Here is a 26071-nt window from a genome sequence, read left to right as displayed (position 1 = left end):
GGTGTAGACAGGGGAAGCAAGTCCCCCTGAACCCCCCACCCCACCCCGCTACTTAAATATACCAACTCCGAGACCGCACTACATTGAAGTAAATGGAAATCTTCCCTTATGGAGATTTCCATTTACCCATTCGACGTTCTGTACTTTCGCTATTCTCGTATCGACAATGTTGGATTCGGCATTGTTGGCTTTTCAGAATTTATTTATTTATTTATTTATTTCCAGTTTGATTTCCGGGGAGGTCCACTGGGCTCAAAGAGCCCATTTTCAGTGGAGGCCTGTGGAGAAAAGCTCCATATTACATACAAGTAAACAAGATGAAATTATACAATCCATATTACATACAAGTAAACAAAAATGAAATTATACAAAGTAATGTGAAAAAGTACAAATGCATAATGGCAAGACAATTCTTAAACATATTTACAAAGTTGTTTAGAGAACTATTTATACAATAATTAAGTTGGTAGAGGCAAGAGAATAGTGTTTACTCAGTTAATAAGAGTTCACAATTATAGCGAAAACAGTTATTAGATGAAGGATAGAAATTTGAAGGTTGTAGTATATTTAAGTTTTTGCAGAAATGGAAGAGATAAGGGTGGGAAATACACTGTTAGTAGAGCATAGATTATAGTTTCTGGAGGGTCTATATTAGATCAGCGAACACTTAAACAAGTGAACGCTGATTGATCGACCTTATTTTACCGAATGTTCAAAATATCGAAGCAACAGAAACCCACATTTTTTCCTAGGGAAAGAATTTGGTTGTCCGTTTCTGTTGCTTTGGTATTTTCAGTGCTGTGGTGGAAAGTTACCGGTCGAATTCAGGTAAGTGTGCGATTGTGTGGATGTGAGTGTTAGGGTGGGTTAGGTGAGTTAGGGTTAGGGCTCGGGTTAGGTATGTGTGCAATTGTGTGGACGTGAGGGTTAGGGTGGGTTTAGGTGAGTTAGGGTTAGGGAGCGGGTGAGGTGAGTGTGCGATAGTGACGGACCTCAGGGTTAGGGTTTGGGTTAAGGTAAGTGGATAGTTAGTGGTGTGTGCATAGTTTAGTGTAAGGTTAGGTGTCAGATTTTAGGTGTATGTGTGTGGATTTCTGTTTGTTTGGTGTGCTTGTGTTGTGTGTATGTGTTTTGGAAAAAAATCGCTGATCTGACAGTTCAAGATTGTAAGCTTTCACTTACATAAGGTCGATCAATCAGCGTTCGCTTTTTTAAGCATTCGCTGACCTAATATAGACCCTTTCTGGAGTATTCTTAGAGAGGGGGTTGAGTGATAGTAAAAGTGGAGTTCACTCATGGAAGGTGTGAATGCCATAGTTAAACAGCATCAGCTAGTGTAGGTAGTAAAGATTAATTGTTCTCAGTAAGGGGGGATGAGGTCAAGGACTATATACAGTATTTACATTATATATACATTTAAAGTAGAAATGCCTAAGGTAGAAAAAACATTTGAGTTAGAGGGAGGCAGAAGTATAGGAGGTCTTTAGGTTTAGAGTGAGGTAGCTGTTTAGGAGGACAGCCAAGGGTGGAGGAATATGTAGAGAGGCAGCTGTTTAGGAGAGCAGCCTGGGGTGGAGGAGTATGTAGCAAAGTTGTATGAGGAAGCAAGCATAGATGAGTTTAAGTAGGTTAAGTAGGGACAATACAGTTACATTTCCAGTGCTGGGCAAGGTAGGAATAAAGTTGAGTTTTAAAGTATTCATAGTTTTCAGAGAGTCTAAGAGAAGAAGGGAGGGAGTTCCATCTTGGTTAAGGAAGAAGATATGAGAAGTTGACCAGCGGGACATTTAGGTTTGTATACAGAGAGGAGATTCTGGTGTGCAGATCTCAGGGCTCTGTGGGGGATGTAAAAGGGTAAGATGTTTTCTAGAGCAGGGCATAAAGTTGGTTTGAAAATTAGTTTGTGGGCAGTAGTGAGTTGAAGGAAGTCGAGTTGATTGGGAAGTTCTAGCCACTTTAGCAGGTGGAGAGATGTGCAGTGGTGGGAGGAGTGATTAGCTTTTGTTGCAAATTTATCAATTTTATTGTAACATGGTGCAGCGGTAGCATTGTTGCCTCACAGCAAGAGGTTCTCCCATTCGATTCAAGGCTGGAGTGTGGGGAGTGCCTTCTGTGTGGAGTCTGCATTTCCTCCCTGTGGTCATGTGGCGTTCCGAAAGATATGCGTGAATGGATGTGCCTTTGTTGAAGGTTAGGCATCAAGCTGGCAACTCGGCACCGTAAAAACCTACTGCCAATCATTAGCAGACCAGAGTTCCGCTGTGGTGACCCCTAACAGGGAAAAAGCAGAACAACAAACAATTGTAACATGTTTCTAGTTTAGAAGAGATGGAAGAGGATAAGTTTGTAAGTAGGGGAGCACCATAGAGAAGAGAAGGTGGTGGCAAGAGTTTGTCTGGTAGGAGAAGAGAGGAATTCGGAGTGTCTATATAGCATGCCAAGTTTCTGGTGAATTTTTTTAATGTTTAGCTGAATATGTGTGTCAAATTTTAGGTGTTCGTCTATGGTTACTCCAAGTAGCAGAAGGGACAATTTCTATAGTGGAGTTAGTATGGCTAAAGATACTGAAAGATTATTTGTCAAGGTGGAGGGTTTTTGAGAGGGAGAAAAGAAGAATTTTGGATTTATTAGCATTTAGGGAGAGATGATTTTGAAGCATCCAGTTTTCTGTAGATGAAAAGGCCAATTGAGTTTGTGCTAGGAGGTCAGAGAGATTAGGAGCAGAGTAAACTAATGTTGAGTAATAATATTGCACTATTTTAGTGTTATGAATGGCAGCATAAAAATCATTAATAAATACATTGAAGAGCATTGGGCTAAGTATGGATCCCTGGGGAACTCCAGTTGGGGTGGTTAGGAAGGTTGAGGTGCCAGTTTGCCATTTTACAGCTTGAGATCTATTACATAGGTAGCTGTTGAACCATAATAGGGTGTTCTGAGAGATTAAGATTAGAAAGATGGTTTAGTGATTCAAAGATGGCTGCCGTTCTGTAAGCACTGCTGAACTGCAGCTCTCTAATTAACCTGAGGAAATCTAAACCCTGAGTGGATAATATAAAGCTTTTAACATCACATCTTTGATAAAATAACTTCAACTACACTTAACTATCTATTACTAAGAAGAAAAAATGGAAAAAAGGAATATATTTCACTGGATTACAACAGACTAGCTGGCCCTGCAGAGAGAAATAAACAAAGGAACTGTGTGCTTTCTATACTGCAAGTCTTTGTATTCAAATTAGATGTCAAAAGAGGAAAAAAACATGGATACAACCACTACTAAAACAAAACTTTCAAAATTGCAGTCACCTGAAAAGGATGTGATTTCTAAAAGACAAAAAATTACTAAAATACAGGAACAACAGAAATCAGGGACCAAATCTAAATCTGAACAACCATTAAACATGGAAGATATCAGAAATGCTCTGCTACCCATACAAGAAGCTCTGAAAGAACTGACTTGTCAAATACAAGCATTTGGGAACTCATGTACTCAGTTGCTGGAGGGAATGGACACGAACGGAAGCTCAAATTTCTGAAACTGAGGATAAATTAACTTTACTTGAAAAGAAAACTAATCTACATGATGTGGATATACAGGCTATGCAAAACAAGCTTATGGACTTAGAAGCAAGATCCAGGAGAAACAATATTATTCTCAGAGGGATTCCAGAATCTATTCAGTATAATGAATTAATTCCATCCATATTACAAATATTTGAAGTGCTGTTAAATGACTCTGATGGGGTGAAACAAATTATTATTGAAAGAGAGAGTCACAAGCATCTAACTTTCCTAGACCTGTATATGTTAAAATATTTAACTATCAAGATGTAAGCAGAATACTTACTACTGTAAAACAAACTGGAGGCTATATCATGTGGAAAAATAATAAAATATCCATGTCACAGGATTTACCCATACAGGTAAGACAAGCTAGACATTCTTTGTCTCCATACTGTAAATTTCTTATTGACCAAACAAATTAAGTTTCAAATGAAATACCCACATATGCTTATATTTACATTGGATGGGATTAAACATGCTATTTCCACTAAAAATGAGGCAAAAAATCTGTTTCTTAAAGTTTTCAAGGCTTTACCTGTATCAGAGACTTGAATTGAACTTTCGTTGAGACTGGCATGCTGCTGAGGTCGGATCCATTGTTTACTGTGTTCCCAGGACTGGATAATCCTTTGTTTGCATTTAAAAAGCTTTAGGCCTCTTCCAGAGTAATAAAAATGTTTGTTTTTGCTTATCTTGATTACCTGCATTCTTTTCCCATTGTTTTATGGCTTCTACAAAGTGTTTTTGACGAGGAGGAAGACAGGAAGTGCCTAAAATGCTGTCGTGGGTGCAGATTTCGCTGTGACACTTCCGGGAGTCCATCTGTAAAAGCGGTCCCCCGTCGTGAGTATTTCACAGGGTTTCCAGGCTTGGGAAACCAAAGGAAACTGTTTTAACATCTTTTTATTAATTTAAATTCAAAATAACACTGTTGTATGGTAAAGTAAGCACATAGAAATATTTTATTTGTTTCTCTTATACATGTTTATGTAGAATTTTGTGGTTATATTATTTAGAGAGGGTGCAGGGATTTAGTAATATTTGTATAAATATGCTTCTCATTATAGTTCATAATGTACTGTGTTAAAGTGATAATGCATTTTATATTAGTTAGTTAGTAGTTTGCTTTAATATAAAACTATGATAGTGTGGGTTTATAACCAGGGATATCTGTATTTACCTATATATTTATTTTAACATAGGGTTGTATTTTAATATGTTTTTTTTGTGTGTGTCTCTATGCATGCGGTTTATCTATAGATAGCTAATCCAAATATTAAAACTTCCTTTTTTCAATTTATTTTCATATGTACTGTAATATTGTATTTTAATTTGATTTGCTTAAATATACTTGATTGGGGAGATGTAGCTCAATGCAGTGCTTGTTAGGGAATGTTTAGTTTAGGCTTTGTCATAGTTAAGTTAGATTATACAGGTCTCAACTATGGAACATGTTTGAAATTTTATAATGTGATGTTTTCCTGTTTGTTTCTTTTCTTAAACCTTCTGTTATTCTATACTACACAAGACCTATATATGTCCTGGTCCGGGGTTAGAGTGGGTAAGCACTGGTTTAGGATGGGACATATGGATTGCTTCCAGATCATGTATGGTTTTGAATATACTGTATTTTTTTTAATCTTTTCTCTCCAAAACCTTTATTGTACAGTCAACCTTGGTAATGTGGGAATTAGATTCATGGAATGTTAAAGGGCTCCAGAATTTAAAGAAGAGGAAACTATTGTTACATGTATTGTTGCAGGCTAAGGCATGGTTTATTTTACTGCAAGAAACGCATTTAATGAATGATCAATGGGTTGATATAAAAAAAAATAAGTGGATCAGAGAAGTAATAGCATCAGAAGGTAAATCAAATAGTGCTGGCGTAGCTATAATTATTAAAGACCAATATAAGGACAAAATTTTAGATTCTAATACAGATAAAGATGGACAATGGTGCTATGTTACTCTGGCATCTACCTTATTTGATAAACCTATTTTACTTTTAAACGTATATGCACCTTGTAATGATCAACAAATATTCATAACATCACTGTATTCAATTTTAACACAATTTGATAGATACTACGTAATTGTTGGAGGCGATTGGAATGCTTATCAAAATCCGAAGTTGGATAGATCTTGTCCACACAAAGCATTTAATAAGCATGCAGTATTGGTACTGGATGATATTAAAGAAGACTTTCAACTATATGACCCTTTTCACTATTTAAACAATGCTAATAGTACAAATAATTTTACATTTTATTCCCCATGTCATAAAATGTGGTCCAGAATAGATTTCTTCCTGATTTCAAGAACATTGATTAGTTTAGAACCTATAGTTGGTATACATGCACGGTATTTATCAGATCATTCAAAAATTTTGCTGAGTTTTGCTAAGGAGATAAAAGATACCTTGCGGCAAAGAGACTATAATTGGTCTCTTAATCCAAATCTGCTGAATAAGGAAGAAATAATACAGGAAATTACAAAGTACCTTAAAGACTTACTGGTTAGTCTAAAGAAACAACAATATGCTCCAGATATTGAATGGGTAACAGTTAAAACACAAATAAGAGGGATCCTTTTGCAAAAAGCCTCTTATTATAAAAAATACTAAATAAAGATATTCAAAACTTGGAAACGAAAATTAAATTATTGGATCAACAACTGATTCGGAATTTTAATGAACAAACAGGGAAAGAACTATTTAAATGTCAGAAGGATCTCTTCTTAATACAAAATAGTAGATTAACATTCCAAGAATATAAGATGTTAGCGAGATATGCTAATCACGTTCAAACACCATTGAGAGCGTTGGCTAGGATCATTAATCAATCAAAAACAACACTACAAATTTCGGAAATACAATTTAATAATAAAATATATTCTAAAACAGAGGATATTATTAATATTTTTGAGAAAATATATACAAAAATTTATGATGGGCAAAAGGATATGTCCTTGCATAGAATCTATGAACAACTTTTACAATCGATTAAGTTTCCAGAAATAGGAGAGGATATTCAGAATGATTTAGTTAAACCGATATCTGAAGAAGACATAGCATATACAATTCAACATATGAAATCACATAAATCACCAGGTCCTGATGGGATGACACTGGAGTTTTACAAAAGGTTTGCGGATATTTTTGGTAAGATACTTTCAGTTATATTTAACTACATAATTAGGAATACTATTAATGATCCTCATCTTAACGCCTCAAAGACTATTTTTATACATAAAGCCAATTCAGATCCTCAAAACCCCAATAATTATAGACCAATATCATTAATGAATGTAGACATGAAAATTCTAACCTCCATTATAGCATCTAGACTGAAGAAAATCATGACTCATATAATATCCAAAGAACAGGCTGGATTTATGGCAGGTAGACAAACCAGTGATAATATTCTTACATTACATACTATGATAACACATGCTAAACAAAATAATCTTAATATCTATGCCCTTATAATTGATGCACAGAAGGCCTTTGACAGGGTTGATACAAATTTTTGTTTGCTCTTTTACCTTATTTTAATATATCCCATGAATTTGTTCAAATGTTGCAAATATTATATAGTAATCCCTATACTACACTGTGCATTAACAGAAGCCTCTCCAAAAGAATACAGATTAAGACTGGAACACGCCAGGGCTGCCCTTTGTCCCCTTTACTATTTAATCTTTATCTTGAACCTCTGTTCTTATATATTAAACAGAATGTCTATCATAATGTCCCAATAATTTATGGAACTAAAATCTTAATGGCAGCTTTTGCGGATGGTCTTAATATTTATTGTGCATCTCCAATATCTGACACTGACAAATTATTGAAGGCTGTTAATGATTTTTCAGAAGTCTCTAACTACAAAATTAACTTGGAAAAAAACAATATTTTTCCTTTAAAGACACCTAAACCTTTTTCGTTATTGCCTTTGGTTGGGCAGGTAACATTTAAAGAAAAAATTAAATATTTAGGTTTTGAATTTTTTACAGACAATAAAAACTTCTACAATAATAACATTAAAATAATTTGGGACCAAATAATTTATGATTTCGGGAGGTGGAAAAATTTACGATTGCCACTACTAGCAAAAGTTTCAATTGTCAAAATGAATGTGTTACCACAATTACTTTATATTTTTAGGTCAGCCCAATTAATACTTTCAAAGACATTTTATAAAAAAATTCATAAAGAATTGGCTAAATTCATTTGGGAACCAAAAAAAACCAGGATATCTTATGATAAATTAATGACCGCAAAAATAAAGGAGGACTGGAGTTGCCTAACTTCGAATTGTACTACCTAATCATGAACTCTAATAGAATTCTAAGAATTGCCAACTATGATACAACTACTACTAAGTGGACACCAACTTGGGTGACTTTGAATTATAAATATATTTTAAAGTTAAACATTAATCCTAAAGCAATACCATTTTTAGGTAAAGATACTTTGAAAATTTATGGGATTATTGAACACATTAAAACTAACATATTATCTATACAAGATTTATTTCAATCTTTGGATCTGGGTCAGTATATGATGGTTTTTCAACCCTTTCATAGGAATCCTAATTTAAAATTGAACAATCAATTAATTGATCTTAAAAAGTTTCCACTAATAGTTAATTTAACTTTGATTGATATATACAAATATCTGGACCGCTCAGCCAATCAAATAAGACAAGAATTTAACTTACCCAAAAATTATCTTGTTATTTTGAGACAAATTAGAGAACTTGCTATGAGCTACTTTATAAATTTTAAACCTGAAGATGAAAATGTTAATAAATGCTTTGAGTTGTGGGAAGCCCTCCAACAGGATATTAAATATATAACAACAACAAATAAATTAATTAAAGACTTTAAATTTCATGATAAAATTCTGTTATCCAACTATTGGGAAGAGAAAATTTTAGTGACAGTCAAAAGTAATATGTTAAAAGCAATTGACCTGACTATCAAATCTACTTCTCTTCAAAAATTGATGTATACCCAGTTGATGATATGGAATAATGCATATTATACACGCCTTACCCTGCATAAATTTAATTCTAAAAACTCCCCAACTTGTCCATACTGTAAAAATCAACCGACTGATCTTCTTCATATGTTCTGGAGCTGTAAATGCATATATAAGCTTTGGAATTCCCTTAAGATTCAACTTCAGAAGATGGATTACCAAAGTACAACGTTGTCATGGAAATTTACGATTTTACATATTCTTCTGAAAGAACTCCCTAGATCACAAAGTACTATATATATTAATATTTTTCTGTTAATGAAGCTTTATATAGCCACTAATTGGTTAGACCCATCTAAAACATCTTGGGAAAGCTTTAGAGTTTTGGCAACAAGGCATATATTAGCTCATAAACTACTCTTAAGTCCGAATAATAAAAACATTAATAACCCAAAAATTTGGGAACAGATATTTAATATTATATTAGCATAACACTTTTAACTTGAAGGTATTCACATTTATATACTTGCTTGGAGAGAATTTTGTATTTAAACTGTATATTACTGGAAATGTTATTAATTACTTTTTGTTTTTTCTTTATTCTTAATGTTTACATAGAAGCATTCTTGTAAATATTGTATATTTGTTTGGTGTGATAGTTAGTGATATTATTTAGTAGTCTTTTGTTTTGTATTTTTTCTCTTAAAATTTTGTGTTTGTTTTTACTTGTGTATGAAAATAATATAACAATAAAGATTTATTATAGGAAAAAAAAGAAAGATGGTTTAGAAGGTGGGTATGAGAGACAGTGTCAAATGCTTTGGAAAGATCTAGAAGGATAGTGGATACAATTTCTCCAGAATCACGGGCATGATTTACTAGGTCTAAGAAAGAGAGAAGAGCAGTTATTGTACTATGTCCAGGATGAAAACCATGATGTGTTGGGGTGAGGAGGTGATTATTGGTAAGGTAAGGCATGAGCTGGAGGTGGATGCATTTCTCAAGTATTTTTGAGATTGGGGAGAGAATGGCTATTGGACGGAAGTTAGAGATGGTATTATTTTTACCTCCTTTATGGAGGGTAAGGATAAAGGCTGCACACCACAGTTTGGGGACATAAGACTCCTGTATGATCTATTGATGAGAATGCTGATGGGGCTGGCAATGCCATCAGCGGCAAGCTTTAAATAGAGAGAGGGGATATTGTCTGGGGCTGGGGAGCATGACTTAAGTTTAGAGAGAAGTTTTTTTATGTAGGATGTGGAGATGGGCTTTAGATGAAATGTGGGGGGGTGTTAGGATTGGGGGGTTTGGAAGATGTGGGGGATGTGGGTTTGAGGAGAGAAGAGGAGTTGTGATTGGGGAAGGTCTTGGTGAGTTCAGCTATGGAGTTGGTAAAGAATGAGTTGAATAGGGTGACCAATTCAGTGTCAGTTTTACTGGTGTCAGGACAAGGGTTGCTTTTTGTAGCAAGATTTAGTAGAGAATTGACAGAGGTCCAGAACTGTTTGGAGTTTTTGGAGTGATTGGTCTGGAGTTTAGTGTAGTAAGACTTTTTATCTGCTATGATGTGTTTTTTGGTTAATTTACGGAGTTGCTTATATTTAAGAAGCATTTCAGGGAGTTTGTGTTGGTGGTATAGTTTCCAGGTCTTGTCTCTTTGTTGCATTAGTGTTTTAGTATCCTTAGATAGCCAGGGGGCAGGGTTGGATTTTATTCATTTAGTTCTAGGTGGGGCATAGGAGTTTAGGATATCTAAGAAGGTTGTATTGAAAAAAATTAACTGCGTTATCTAGGGAAAGGGTCCTTAGATTATCCCAGTTCATTAGTTTGAGGGTGTTAAAGAAACATGAAGGATTAAAGTTAGTGAGGTTGCGAGCATGGATGTATTTGTGAGGGTGAGGTTTCAAGTGGGTTGCTCGATGGATAAAGGCAGGGTAGTGGTCACTCAAGGTGTCTGGTAAGGTACCTGAGAATATAATAGGTAACCCTTTTTAAGCATCCCTGGTATCTAGCATTCCCCCTATAATACTGCAGGATTTGCTCATTAGTCTAGGGAAGCTTATAGGTATGACCCCCCCCCCCACACACACACACACACGCACACACAAACACACACACATACACACACATACACAAGTGTTCACACACACATGCACACCCATCTGAGGCCAACCATTCCTCTGCATATACTCACACATACAGCTACACACATACGTACATACATACACACACACACAGACCACCACTTTCTGCCTGCTAAACTCCCTGTTACTCACCTATAATGTGATCTCACCCATTAGAAGTAATGGGTAAACTCAAACCTTTGGGCAAGTTAATTTATTCTCTGAATTACTTGGCTGAATAAATGCCTTACCAGAGGCATTTCTAGAGGAAGATACTCAGCTAATTAGCATAGGGCATTGCCTTGGAATGCTTCAGTAGTCTATAGTTTGGCCACAGAAACAGTTCAATGTGGTGTTAGTACAGATATGTAGGATCACTTCAGAGGACCTGTATTTGTATCAGAATCAGAAAGGGTCCCTCTTAGTATTAATACTCTGTGTTATGGTTTCCAACTAATGGTGACCCTTTCTGTGTCTGTCCCAAAGCAAGTATGAAAGGAGCTAAAATTCTTAAATAAAATATCTCTATTGCATTATTTTTTTAAGAGTGTTTCATTGGTTTGATACAGTCACATGGTAGGTGAATTTTTGGGGGATTATTCTAGAAGGTCAGTCTACTTGTGAAAAGAGCTGAAATATTTCCCAGAAAACAAGTTGTGCATATTTGTTTTAGCCAGTTTCAGTCAGCTGTTCACAGTCAAAGGATGCTATTTGCCATGCCAACTGATTACTCCCAGGGCTGTGGGCGGAGGAAGAAGATCTTTCAAAACTGTTTTTTCCACTATTTGCCCACATTTGAAACATTGATCCAACATGTACTAAAAGAAAATCACAACAACTCTGTATTTGCTGACAATGACTCAACTGATGAGATTGCTAGAGACACAAATGATGGTTTTGTAGATCTCATGTAGTAAGTGCATAACTATATCCTCTTACTAGCATATGCAGATCCAAAACAAGACTGAATTCTCTCTTCCAGATTAGTGCAAGAAAGACAGTGACAAATGAAATGAGGTTTGGAACAGATCCTTTTGTCCTGGGACATCTTCAGTGGTGTTAGATACATGGGATAGGAGGGATTAAAAGAATAAGGGTAGGATAGGGTTAAATGTGAGGGAGGGATGTTAGAAGGAAATGAGGTAAGAATAGGGAGGGGATTAGAGGGTTTTGTCAAGTGTAATGAGAGTAGGAGTCACATTTTGGTATGAACTTGCTACAGAGCAGGATTATGTCCAAGATGACCACTAGGTATTTTGGTGGTCAGGTAGGCCTGGATTCATTTTAGTATGTGGTAAGTAGCACAGGGTGGAGGTGTGGGTGGCAATTTTCTTACTGTCTCTATCCCAAAGGTGCTATTAGTCAGGTGCGGCTCGTCCTATCGGACTGCCGGACTGCAGCCCTCCCACCTAGAAAATAACAAAAAAAAAATCTGTAAAACATAAAAACAAAGACTGCCTTTACCAGCAGTCCTGATATGGACACAGAGGTAACAAAGGTACCCAGCAATCATTGCTGTGAGGTACCAGGAATCTGTGTGGTGACGACCGCACAGAACAGAGGAGCTCCGGACTGCTTCAGCCACAGTCAGGACCAATGAAGAGGACTGAGCTGCTCTCGTGGGACGTTTTCAGTGCGCGGGCTTCGGGTAGGTGTTTGGATTGTGGGCTTGCTTGCTGTTCAGTCGCTGGTGGATTGGTCTGTTTGTTCAGTCGCTTGGATCGGTCTGTTTGTTTGGTCGCTTGGATCAGTCTGTGGCTTGCTTGCTGTTCGGGTGGTCGCTGGGCTTGGTCTCGCGGATCAGTCCGGTCGCTGGGCTTACTTGGATCACTCAGTCTGTGGCTTGCTGTTCGGTCGGTCAAGGGCTGTGTGTTGGTCGCTGGGCTTGGTCTCGCGGATCAGTCAGTGGCTTGCTGTTCGGTCGGTCAGGTAGGTAAAGGGCTGTGTGTGTGTGTGTGTGTGTGTGTGTGTGTGTGTGTGTGTGTGTGTGTGTGTGTGCGTGTGTCTGTCTGTGTGTAAAATGCCCCAGTTACTATATACTGGTGGCTAGAGAGAGCAAATGGTGGTGGGTAGAGATACTCAGGCTTGAACCCTGTACCTTGTATCCAGGTGTTAAGGACCTGAATTCTCTACCCACCACCATTTGTAAAAAAATTGCAGATTTTTGCCTCATATGTAATCTGATCTGTTCCTCATAGTATCTGTGGTTTCTAAATACTGCAATGCTTGATATTTGATGGTGCAGTGGTAGCATTGTTGCCTCACAGCTGCAGGTTCTCAGATTTGATTCTTGGCTGGGGTGCCTTCTGTGTGGGTCTGCATCTTCTCCCTGTGTTTGTGTGGGTTTGCTTTTGTGTCCTCCCATGTTACAAAGACATGTCTACATTATTTCTCCCTGGGCCTCTGCTGAAATTTGTTTTTGTTCCGTCAGAGGTAAAATTAACATTGAATTTCAGACTTCATATTCTTCAGAAAATGCATAGTAACACAACCTTTTACACAACCTTTTATTTTAGCAATTTTCTAAGATGAATATTTGAAATTTGTCCTTATTTTGGGACTGTATTACCCCATTATTGGCTTTGTCCAGTTTTTTGTGCTAAGGTTGACAGCTATGGCAAGAACTGAATTCACTGAATATGTTTAAGGGCTGTATTCCATCATTACTGGGTTTGTCCAGGTGTTTTGTGCTAAGAGGTTGACTGCTATGGTGAGAACTGAATTCATTAAATGATAGCCATTTAAGTTTCAGTCTCCCTCTTTTTCACAAAGCAGCTGATTTGGCGTAGTGGTATGTTGCTCTGACTGTTTTGCACAGGGACCTTGGCAGTAAAATGTATGGTGGTAACGCAGCATTTTTCTTTCACAAAGCAGGTGATTTGGCATAGTGGTATGTTGCTCTGACTGTTTTGCACAGGGACATTGGTAGTAAAATGTATGGTGGTAACACAGCATTTTTCTTTCACAAAGCAGCTGATTTGGCATAGTGGTATGTTGTTGTGACTCTTTTGCACAGGGACCTTGGCAGTAAAATGTATGGTGGTAACACAGCATTTTATTCTAGCAACTTTCCAAGATTATACAAGCAATGTTTAATGTGTCCCTGGTTTTTGGCCTTTTGACCCCCCCCCAATAAATTTGGCTTTTTCCAGATTTCTTGTGCTGCGAAGTTGAGATGCAGTTGAGTATTGAGTAGATTTTACAAGGAGCTGAGAGCTGCAGGGGAAGAGAAGTTTAGTGCTGCTTATGCTAAGTCAGCTTGCATTGTTAATAGCACAACAGGTTGTGTACTTGCTTTTGATGCAGAAGGTTGTTGGTTCTACTCCCACAAGGGGTGAATGCTGCCGTACAAAAAAAGTTAAGATACTAACGATGGGCCTGTTATCAGTTTGCCATCCATTTCCTATTGCAATATTACTAGCTTATCATTTTTAATGTAATATAGGCAATTTATTCCTCAGGGGCATCAGACGCTTTATTTTTCAATGAAACCATGAAATATAAAGGTGTTTGCTAGCAGCAACCTCTTCATTAGTTACAGATTTATTTAATGTGGAATTATTTAGATGACTTTTGTACTTCAGAGATTGTGCATATTTACTGATAATGGTGGACTGTAGAATTGTGCATATTTACTGATAATGGTGGACTGTAGAATTGTGCATATTTACTGATAATGGTGGACTGTAGAAGTTTGAGTAGACTTATGATGGAAATGTTCTTAAATGGGCAGTTTTGTCATTATTGGTGCATGCATTTTGTTTCATTGTTTACTGGAAAAATGTTCAAAACAATAGGAAGGTGTATCAAAGAGCACATGTATGTTTCATATGCAAGGGGCCTATGATTTGAAAACAGCCCAGAATTAATCTTTATCCACCACTGGTAAAATGTATTTTCTTTGAATGTGGGTTTCAATGCTGTTTCAATGAATGTGAGTTTCAAGAGCAGAGAAGTTTTAATGCTAAGTTTGTTTAGCAGATGTCTTAGTGTTTGTGTTGTAAAATGCAAAATAAAACTTTCAAATGAATTCCAAATCATCATAGAAGAAAATCAGTATGCACATTAGTGTTTATGGTAAATGGAGTGAAATAGCCAAATAATGGATCATTGGAATAGCTGCAGGGGGAGGCTCCATGATTTTGTGAGGGGGAAGGGTGGCAAACTTAAAGACAGCCCCAGCTGAACTATACCTCCCAACTGTCCAGATTTTCAAAGAATTAATAGATTTTTGCTTCTTATTTTTGGTTTGTTCCTCATAAAATTTGTGGTTTTCTGACAAAATCATTTAGGAATTAAGTCACTAAATAATGACGCACTGAGTTTCAGACTTCATAACCTTCAGAAAAATGCATGCTAAAGTAAGACCTGTTGTTCTATCAACTGTCTCAGTTTATACAAGAGCAATTTTAGTACTGTTTATATGTTCCCCCAATATATTTGGCCTTGTCCAGATTTATTGCATTAACAGGTTGAGAGGTACATGCAAATAAATTGCTTTATAGAATTAGGGATAGCCAAACCTCTCAACTGTCCCTGATTTTGGCTCAAAATGTTGCTCTTCCCCTAATTATCCCTCCGCAAAATAGCAATTTTGGAAGAAAACATGGAGGGTTTACAATTAAGAAATAACTGTAATAATCAGTTATAGATTACTTTTATTTCAGAAATGCATGTAGATTCTTTTATTTTGTCAGCTACTCAAGTTAACAGTACTAATATTAAAGTGTCCCTTCTTTGACAGGTTCCCAGCTGTATTGTGTGGCTATTTTATATTTTTACATCACATTTTTGGTCATTTTTGGTTCATTTTTCATAAAATTGTGTTTTTATTTGGCAAATTAGTGACAAATCATTAAAGACTGAAGTTAGAAAATAATGACAAACACTTGAGTTTCAGATTTCATACCATCCAGAAAATTCATACTAATGCAAGACCTATTCTATTATCTTTCTAAGTTTATAAGAGCAATATTTTAAAACATTGTCCTTATTTTTGGGCCTTTGTCTCACTTCTTTGTATGGCTTTGTCCTGATTTATTGCTCTGAGGTTGAGAGTTATGACAAATGTGTCAGGGCCATCACAGTCAGCCAGAGACATTTCAAATTGTGACATACTTGTTGCAACCCACTCCCCCATGTAGTGACTCTGGATGTGTCGAAGCAAGGCAAGGAGTAGTTATGCAGTGTAAATGTGCAGAGTATTCCCCCCCCCCCGTCCAAGGTAGACACAAGTACTAGAGTGGCTTTCCATCCGTCCTTGATTTTTGCAGAGTGGTCTGGTTTCTGTTATATTTTTTGTACTGTTGATTTATGCTTATTACTCAAAGTGCCTATTGCTCTGTGTTTAAGTAGCAATACTTTAATGACCATCATCAGGTAAACTTGGCTGAGATCGTAAGATGCAAGTAAGCTTCAATAAGCATACTGTTAAAGAATTGCCAACATTGAAAGCCTTTCTGTTGTTGCCATGTAGAGAATACTTAACTAGATAATGTATAGGCCTTGGGTATTGAAATGCATATGATAGTATTTGTAATAAAGGACAGGATTACATTATTTTAAGAAGCTCATTACACTTGAAGACTTCCAGTCATCTCTGCAGGCTTTACCCGTAAACTAAACAGAATGCCAATCGTGTGGTCCATAACCTGTACAGTAATCCTTTTAAGCAATGTATCTTGAGCTTATTTCTTGTTTGTTTTTCATTTTTTACTTTGATCATGTTTTCCCATGAAACAAGTAGATAGTTGTCAGGCAGCAGGTCTTTTTTTGGATAAGAAACATTTTTACAAGTGGGGGCATCAGAGATTTCTACATTCAGCATGTTACTTGGTACTTTAATAAAGCTGAATATAAATTATAATTAGAACTGCAGTGCAAGAAGTGGTTTGAGTTGAGTGCTGCTTGTTTTTCTTATACTTGATTTTGACTGGCATTCCATTAATGTATTTAAAAAGTAATTTATTTTTTCATGCCTCACAACCTTTTTGTTTCCATCTAGATATTAAGTAAGCTGTCATGCAGCCAATGCATTGAAATATTTTTATTTTTCTGCACTTCATTTTGTTTTGATTGGACTCTCATAATGACGGTTTGGCACCCAGGGCAGTGTATTTAGTTAGTTTTTGTGGCTTTGAGCATAGCTCCTCCCCTTTCCAGTTGGCCACACCCCTTCCCATTGACCCCCACCCATTCAGCTGTCTCCAGCAGCCCCCCTTTGATTTGAAGTCACCAGCCGCCACTGCTATTAGTACATTGAGACTGTACAGTTACACGTCAACGGGTGAGGATAAATGGTATATGTTAAATGAGTTTGGAACTTCATTAAAATGCTTGCTCTCTGTCTCAGTTAGTTGTCATTTTTATGTGCATTAAGGAAGGGATAACACTTTTTATTGAGTGAGCAAAAAATTGATTTGCTAATCAGAATCTGTGTTAGAATATCCCATTAAGTCAAATACAGCCCTCATAGCATGCGTCTTTGATTCATGGTGCTAATGGTGTGGGTTCTTTAGGGAATACAGCAGAGCAGCATTGTACTTCCTGATTAATGCTAGTGAAGAGACACATAGCAACTATGTCCCAGCAGAGGATATGGTTCCATTATCTCCCAGCTGCATAGACAATCCATAAGGGCCTGTGGTGGTTAGCTGAAAAGTGCTGTGGAAGCAGTGACTTGCAGAGAGCTGAAGTCTTTGTCTACTTTGTTTTAAAGTGTATGGAGAAATTGGGACAATTTTACTTCCCAAATTTGTAAGTACTTGATTGTGCTATATGCTGCAGGTGGAACTGCATTTGATTTTCTGTGTTACTGCTCATTGTTGAACAGGGCAGAATAGAAGAAGTCTGTTTTATAAAGGTTTTCTTTTTTATGAAAGTTTGCATTGTGCTTGGGTCTTTGAAGCAGAGAGATTCTGTTCCAGCGGAGCTCGCTGTTTGAAGCTCACCCGCTTTGTAGAAAGCTTTTATGGACTGAGCACTGGGGTTTCGGAGAATAGGGAGTCTAGGTCCTATGGCCTTGGATTTGTTCCTTGCCAGCTTGCTTGATGCATTCTGTGGTTGCTTGTTGTCAGCCAAATGGTGGATCGCTATTTGGTGTGTCTTTTATGCATTGGTTGCTTTCACGGGCTGGAGGTGCTTGTGTCAGTGGGGGCAGCATGCATGCTGTCTTTGTGGGGCTTCTCTTGAAGTGAGGGAAAAAAAAAGAGAGAGACCTTGGATTAGTGATGCAATTCCATTGCCTGTTTATTTGTTTATTTAGTTTATTTGTTTGCTGACGAAGTTCTTGTCTCATTGGTGGTGGTGGCTTGTGGCTTTCACTCGGGTTCCGTTTCTCTGGCAGAGTCAGTCTACCATGCTCAGTTGAAGTATTTTCCTCAGTGAAGCCCGAATGTTTTTTGCGGGCTCTGAGCAAGTCGGTGTGACCATTGCCATGCATGCGTGGTGGCAGTGACAGTCAGAGGATTGTGGCAATCATGTCTTTCAGTGGAAGCTGACTGCAGCCGAGCTGCGGGTTGGTGTGTTTGTTTTCTTGACACAGTTTTCTAACCAGTGTGTAGATGTTAACAGGCCTTGCAATGGTTTTGACAGATATTATACATTTAATAAAATGCTCACAACATTTTTGCATATAGTAATTATAAAACAGAGATTTCCGTTTCATGTCCCATTTGTGAAACCTGTGGTGGAAATGATAACAGATCTCCATTAACTTTTTGTCAAATTAATCGTCTAGTTATGAAAATAGAGGGTGTTGCACTTGTAAAGCCAGTCTTAATTGTTGTAGTATTTCTATCTCCTCTGGGAATTAATATGTGTGGTACAATAGAAGTAAAACTGCTGCCATTTATACTTATTATTAAAGTCTGATACATAGACTACTAGCTTTTGTTTTCATTGTCCGAATTCATATGTTATATGTATCATTTGTTATGATTTTGTGACATTGGTGAGACTTTTCCCATAAAGTTGGTGTTATCCAGGTATGCAGTTCTAACATGTAAATTTGCTAAAGTGAGATTACTGGGTTAGTAGTGTGTAAAAGGGAATCATCCTGATGTTGGTTGTGATATGTGGGGCCAGGATTAGGCTGAATGTATCCTGTATTTTATTATATTGGGGTATTACTGATTCCTGCTTTTTGAGGAGTAATTTTTCATTTACTATTATTGATAATAAATAAAGAAACCTGCTTTGGAATCACATTGAAGACTTATAGCAGATGATGTTTTTTTTTTTTTTTTTTTTTACACTGAGCCTTCTATCCCCTGATAGAACTGGGAAATTTTGTAAAACTTCTGATGACAAATGTTGGTAGTATAACATGGATGTTAAAGCTCTTTAGAAACATTTTACAAGGGTATGTTTATGTCTGATTTTGGAATAGTTTTAAATGGTTTGCACAATTTCCACAGATGGATATATTTTAATTCAAAATTTATTTTAATTTATATAATACTCATTATTTCTTGTATACATAAAGTTCAGTGTCCTTGTGGTATTTTAGAAATAGTAAAAAAAAATGCAGGAAACTGGAAAAAGCCCAGTTCTCCCACAGTTGCGGAATTCATCAGTTTAAATATCTTGGTATATTGTATGATTAACTGTTATGAGAGCAAAATCTACAGTGTGTATCTATATCTATCTATTTATGTTTTATGTGAGTGATATGTATATGCCACTGTAGATGAATGACTCCTCTAAAATTAATTTTAAACTTTAATGAAACACGGTGGTAGCAGTGTCATTTTAAACAATTTGGCTAAAGTATTTCTATTCCTTTTTTGCAGAGTTATTACTCAGCTGAAGAAAATGTTTTAATTGCACTAGTCTGTTTAGAAGGCTGTGTTTTGTAATCATTAGTGGTGGCATGGTGGTATGTGGGGATGGAATGCTTCCCCAAGGTGGGTTTGATTGCTTTGAAGGCTGCGGTAGTGCTGGGGGGGACATGCAAGTTGCCGGTGTGATGGGCAGAAGCAACGGTACAAATGAGAAACCTTTGGGATTGTTGCGGCTTGTATTAATTCATTAAGAAATCCTCTTAGAAGTAAAACCAGCAAATTTTAACCATCCTATGACTTTCCTAGCTGGAGTTGTTAGTAAGCCATTAGTATGGGTTACTCATTTTTTCCATTTGCTTCACAATTCAAATGCTAGTGTTTCTCATTTTGGAAATGGAAGACTGAGAGGTAGGCACTGGGCAGTGAAGTACATTTGAGTTTCGGACTTTGAATCTTTCAGAGGGGGTATGTTAAAGCAAATCCTGTTGTGTTGGCAATTTATAAGCCATAAGAGTAGTGGTTGGTATGTTTGGTGGAAAGGGAGGTTCCACTGTGGATGTGGTTTTAGGTGGGGCCATTGTCAGCTGGGCAAAGCACATTTCCTTTCATAGTATTTGCTTCCTTGGACCCCTGTCTAGCAGAGTGACTGATGTGATCCCCGGGGTGTATTTCCTATCTCCCATTCAATCATCAAGGTTCCTTTGAAGAGGACCAAAGAAGCATTCTGCTTGACATGTATGGGCAGTCTATTCCAGAGTATGGGGAGTCTCTGGGTCAGAAACCTATTCCTCCAGCATGTTTTGTTGTGTTATGTATTTTGGATGTTTTACATGTCTTTTTCTTTCTTGCAGATGGGGTCTTGGAATGCTGTGGCTATAGCTTGGAACAGGTGGGTATAATGTGGAGCTTTCTTGTTCCTATATGAGGGTTTAATTTTGTCCTTTTCTTTGTAGATGATGGTGTGCCAAGTTCCAGTGGTGAGATGCAGTGAGTCCACAGATGATCATGCTTTGGTGTCAATTAAGTGGTGGGGGTCACTGGGTGAGTAATCAGAAATGGATAGGTGTAAAGGCAAGCACAGTGATCTGGAAGAAGAAGATACTCGTGACTGTCCAGGATGATGAAGCATAACCAACTTTTTGTTTACTGTAGAATGAGTATTAATGTTTTATGACCTTGTTTGATTTGTGATGCAGGGTAATGTAAAATACATGATAGAATTAAGAGTACTATTATTTAAACATCATGGGATGCAGTGGTGCAGCGGTTTGTCATTTCACAGCTAGAGGTTTTCCAGTTCGATTCTTGGAGGGGCCAGTTGTGTGGGCTTTGTGTGCCCTCCTTGTGTTTGTGTGGGTTTCGCCGGGTGCTCCAGGGTTTTCATTCCATGCTGCTAAGTTGCTAGTTACTTAATATTGGCTATATATTTGTACAGGAAGACGTATAGATCACATATGTTAGGTGGTCATCATAGTGAGAATGTTTTTGCTGCATGTTTAAATTTGGATGCATGTTTAAATGGATGTCCTTATCACTTGGGTGGGCACATTGAGGTCACAGATGGAGTGCTGAGTGAGTAACAGTCAATGCCCTAATTGAAATGGACTTTAAAGGTAATGTTTTTTGTTTTGTGGATGTTTTGAGTGCTGGAGAGGCTATAGGGTAGTAGGTAATTTTATTCAATGGTCATTAAGGCACATTACAGTTGGGGCAGTGGTGATTTTTTGCAGATGTAGGACATATTTATTTTGGCCAGTTTGAGTGAGTTACTTTGGTAGGGTTAATAGTTGATGTACTTTATCAATTTTGTTGCTTGTGGCTTAGTTCTTTGATACGCCCTTGCGGCATATGGATATGGTGGGTTATAGGGATTTGTATTTTGATTATACATTTATAGGTGTTGGGTTTGGGGGGTGTATTTGTGGCATTTGTTATGACTGTGGTTAGTCATTATGGAAAGGTGAGGGCCAGCAAGAGCAAGGATGGTTCTTAAGGTGCAACTCTCGTATTGGATAGTTGGAGGGATGACAGGAAGGTTCGTGATCTATGATAGGGCTGCTGTTAAGGTTAGTTGGCAATTGCCCTTGTCTGGTTTTAGGGGGCATTGGGTTAACATCAGGGAGGGACTAAGGGTTTTTCTTTCAGTTGTTTGGCCTGTTCATCACTTTAGCTATGTATGTGATAAGGTTTATAAGCTGGAGGGTTGAGTCAGTGGCTTGTGTGAGGGAGGATGATTGAAGAAACATGGAGTATTTATTTTACTTTTGGTGTTTGTGTTAGCTGGTGTAGGAGGTTCATTGGGGTTGTTGGGGGATTATGGTTTGCTTCCAGTTGCCAATATGGAATTACATGGCTGATGGTGTTTGAACAATGCTATGATGATGGTTGTTTAATCATTTCATGTTGTAAAGGCTAGTTGGTTTAATGTCTGGATTGATATTGCACCTGCATTAAAGAGATCTCATTTGTATGATGGTATGCAATTGGGTTTAATAACAAAATAGTATGGCTTGTTTTGTTGAGTTGCTAGAATACCATGATGACTGCTGAGCTGTTTTATGGCTTGTAAGAGATAATTACTGTGATGGCAGGATTGCTAGACAATGGGAGTTTAATGATACTAATTTGGTTTGTAGTGATGGGGAGTCATTTAGAATTGTTATTGCTTTGGCATTAAGGAGAGCTTGTTTGGTTATTACTAGATTGGGTGATACATTGGGTTGCAATGTGGTATGATGGCATGTAGTTGACTCTGCATGATTTTACAATGCCCTTGAAGTCACTGCAGAGCTGAATACATCAGTTGCAGGAGATGTTTTGGTCATCAGAGTGGTATGCAGTGAGGTTGTAGACGGCAGTTAGAAGGAGCAATCCTTGCAGTAAACTGAGGTTGAAGGTAATGAATTTTGTTGATCGGGTGTGGTACATATTACTTTAACCAGGTTCATTGAAGCACAGTTGATTTTACACTGGTTTGGGATAGTGGGTTTTTCAGGTATTGCAGGTATGCAGGTGTTTTAGGGGATAGTTCAGGATTTGGGTACTGTCTATGATGGAGGCTTAAGAAAGGCACAGTCTGCTGTGTTTCTTTGCAGATGAGGGCTGGTCCTTATGATCTGGCTGAAGTTTAGAAAATGGGTACACTGAATGATGTTTGGCCTTAGGATGGAAGCTTTGGTGAAAAGAGTGGGAACAGCCTGGTCAGGCTGGTGGGCAGAGAAGAGGGGCAGGTTTGCCCTCTTCTGTTCCCCCTCTGGTGAAATAAGTTTGGAAGGAAAGTGAGCTGTTGCTCTGGTGGACAAGTTAATAAGCAAGCTGAGCTGCTTATATGGATGGTGGTGTAATTCAATAAATTGAAGGTGTGCATGAACGTTGCTTCGTTAGTGCAAGAATAAATTTAATAAGCAAGCTGAGTTGCTTATATGGATGGTGGTGTAATTCAATAAATTGAAGGTGAGTGTGAACGCTGCCTCATTAGTGCAAGTATAAGTGAGCAAGTGGGGCACACTGCTTATCAAGGGTGAGTGGTTGCCCTACCCTTATGGTTATTTCACGTCTTCTTCCATGGGTATTATTATCATCTGTGTTATGTTTTGGTTGAAATTTATAACTATTGGTTAACAATAATGTTTATGGAAGTTTAATAAAGGTTGTCAAATGTCATTCGATGTTGTGTGTTTATTGAAGTGGAACAGGACAATTATGCTTTCTCATACTACACGTGATAAGGCAAACATTTCTGTTGTGGTACAACATGTAATTCAAAGCCAAGACAGAGGCATTTCCTATGTTGGAAGATGAAGGTGGAGAATGAGACAGCGAGAGCCAAAGTGGGAGAAAAATGCATATTTTCTTGAGCAGTGATGTTCCAACAAACATTCTTCCAGACAAAGAAAATGATAACCCAGCACATTTTTGATAAAATTATATATTATCATGCTGCTAATCAGTGATATTTCATTAAATATACTGAAAATCCTGGAATTAACAGTGAATTGACAGATTCCACAGAAGATCTTAAATGTTTTTGTAGATAAATAGATAGACAGATAGATAAATATGGATGTATGTCCTTTTATTTCTCAGCTTACTGAAACAAATTATCTAAACCTGGAAGATTTGGAAAAAAAAATTGTTTTTGCACAGTGAAAAATGAGTTGTTGATCACTGGTATGTGTTTTCTTAATGATATATAAGTAATATTGCAGTTTGCTTTATTATAGTGTGCAGTATTGTATAAGCTGCTGGTACACTTCCATTTGTATCCCTTTCTTTCACTATAGTACAACCGTGGAGTTGTTATATATAAGTCACAGGGGTGGTGGGTTTGTTGCAGAAACAGTTGTTGTTTTTTGAGATTTGTTGCATTAGGTAACTTGAGTTTCGATAAGCTGAAATTAAATAATTTGAGTTTCTATAAAAAGATGTATACCTATAAATGTGTGTGTGTGTCTGTCTGTATATATGTGTACTGAGAATGATCGAAAGACCCAAATATTGATGTTCACAAGGTCAACAACAAAAGGTTGACTTTACAAACAATGATATATTACTGTACATGTGCAGAGCAAAAATCTCTGCACATGCAAAACAAAATTTTTAAAGAGTCAAAAACATCTTTTTTGCAGGGGGATCAAGCCCCCCACACCTTGACACCCCCTGCTAATTATATATACTAGCTCCGAGGTCGAGCAACATTGGGGAAAGTTCATATTTCCCAACCCCAAGAACTGTGCGACCTCACACACCTGTTAACTATGTGTGTATTCAACTAAATTTTGTTGACTAAACAGATGCCAACCAAAGGGGGATTCATCCATTTTCAGTTCCTGATATGTATTTGTGGGTATAGAACATGATGTATGTGAAGGCATAATATCAGTAATCTGTGTAGAAGCTAACATATATCCAATGTCCAAAATTATCCCAGTTCTAAAACATTTCCACTTAGAAAATACTGTCATGTTCTGAATTATGAATAAGAAAATTAATGAAAATAACAATTAACAGCAAAAACTGAGGATATATCAATTATCTTAAAGCAAGCACAAAATAACTATTAATTATAGACCAATGTTGTGCTTCAAATCCACAATTCTAGAACATACTGTAGTAAGCTGCAGAATGCAACCATACAAAGATCTGCAATAAATTAAACCATTTAAGTAATAAGCAATAGACAGTTATGTAGATGCCCAACTTGCTGATCCAGAAAGTCCCAGCACTCATCATAACTTAAGTTCTTCTTGACAGATGAGAATGGCTATGAGCAAGTATCCAAAAAAAGATTCCAAAGTACATATAAAAACAGCAAAAAAAGTAGTAGGCAGCATCTCCAAACCACTAAATTATTAAACATTGTTAAATTCTATTTTTAGTTCCTTCAGCCAGAATTTCCCATGTGGAAGAATGGCTATGACAGGTAAATAACCCTTTTCATGTATGACTAAGTAAAATGTAATATATTATGTCTAATACAGTGACAATAAAAGCATATTTGTGTACTAATATTTTCCAAGAAAGTAGTTAAGTTATGCCAGAACAAATACAGAAGGATTTTAAGGTAAAAATTAAAACACTTTCCCCTGGATTCTGCAAGCCTTGCACGGCGTGCAGTATTAGTGCAGGAGCTGCAGCAGGCAATATGTCTGCCGTGTGATCCAGGAATAACCTGTAGGGGCGTGCACGAGCGCTCCTGTGCTAGTCCTGCACGGACTCAGCCCCTGTATGCAAATTACCCTATTAGCAAGAGAAATCCATGCAAATGAGGTGAATTTGCGATCCAGAAAGCTGGAAACCGTCCGTGCAGGACTAGTGTAATTTGCAGAAATGTACTCCGCCAGTAGTGGAGTACATTTCTGCAAATTCCACAACGGAGCCATGACAGATCCAAATAAAGGGTGGACATCATTAAAACAGTTGGAAAAAAAATCAACTTTTTTTTTTTTTAGCCGATCTTGGCTGTTTAAACGTAGAGCAGCGGCGCGCAAATGGGATCGGGGGAAATAAGAAAATAAACCTAAAATAAGCATTGTAACTAAAATCACCATGCTAGTCAGCTCCCAACAGTGTAAGAGCAGGAATAGCTTGGTGCAAGCCTAGGAGTTAGCTGACATCATAGGGGTGTGTTTCAGGCATACTGTAAGTGGATTGGAGCCCTGTGGCTCAGTTTTGCTCCTAGTTTAGCACACCTAGGCAAAGGGGTGTGTCTGAGGCTGCCTAGCACTCTTTACATTGCCTAAGCGGGTGTGCATGCCGTGCACCGGGTTTTAAAGAAAAAAAAAGTAAACCAGGAAATAGCAGCTCTGTGCACATTTGAGAACTGTATTTGTGTGGAGCGCCCCTGGGCTTAAACAGGAAGGCAATGGGAAGGGAAAACAGCAGTAGGAAGGTAATCTAGGAGAACTAGCATAGCTGGCAGGTGAAATGTATCAGAATCAGCCAATTACACAGGCAGCAGACCAGCCCAGCCCAGAACACTACTATAAACTATACAAACACCTTCCCCTCTGGTTTTTCCCATACTCTACACCGGGTCTATATTATAACAGCAAAATCTACAAAGATCGACTGTTATAATATCAAACCCTAAACACCAAGATCCGCAAACATCA

The sequence above is a fragment of the Protopterus annectens genome, chromosome 10.part0, assembly GCF_019279795.1.
Source record: "Protopterus annectens isolate FY-2018-M chromosome 10.part0, PAN1.0, whole genome shotgun sequence".
NCBI lineage: Eukaryota > Metazoa > Chordata > Ceratodontiformes > Protopteridae > Protopterus > Protopterus annectens.
This window is presented reverse-complemented; position numbering follows the sequence as displayed.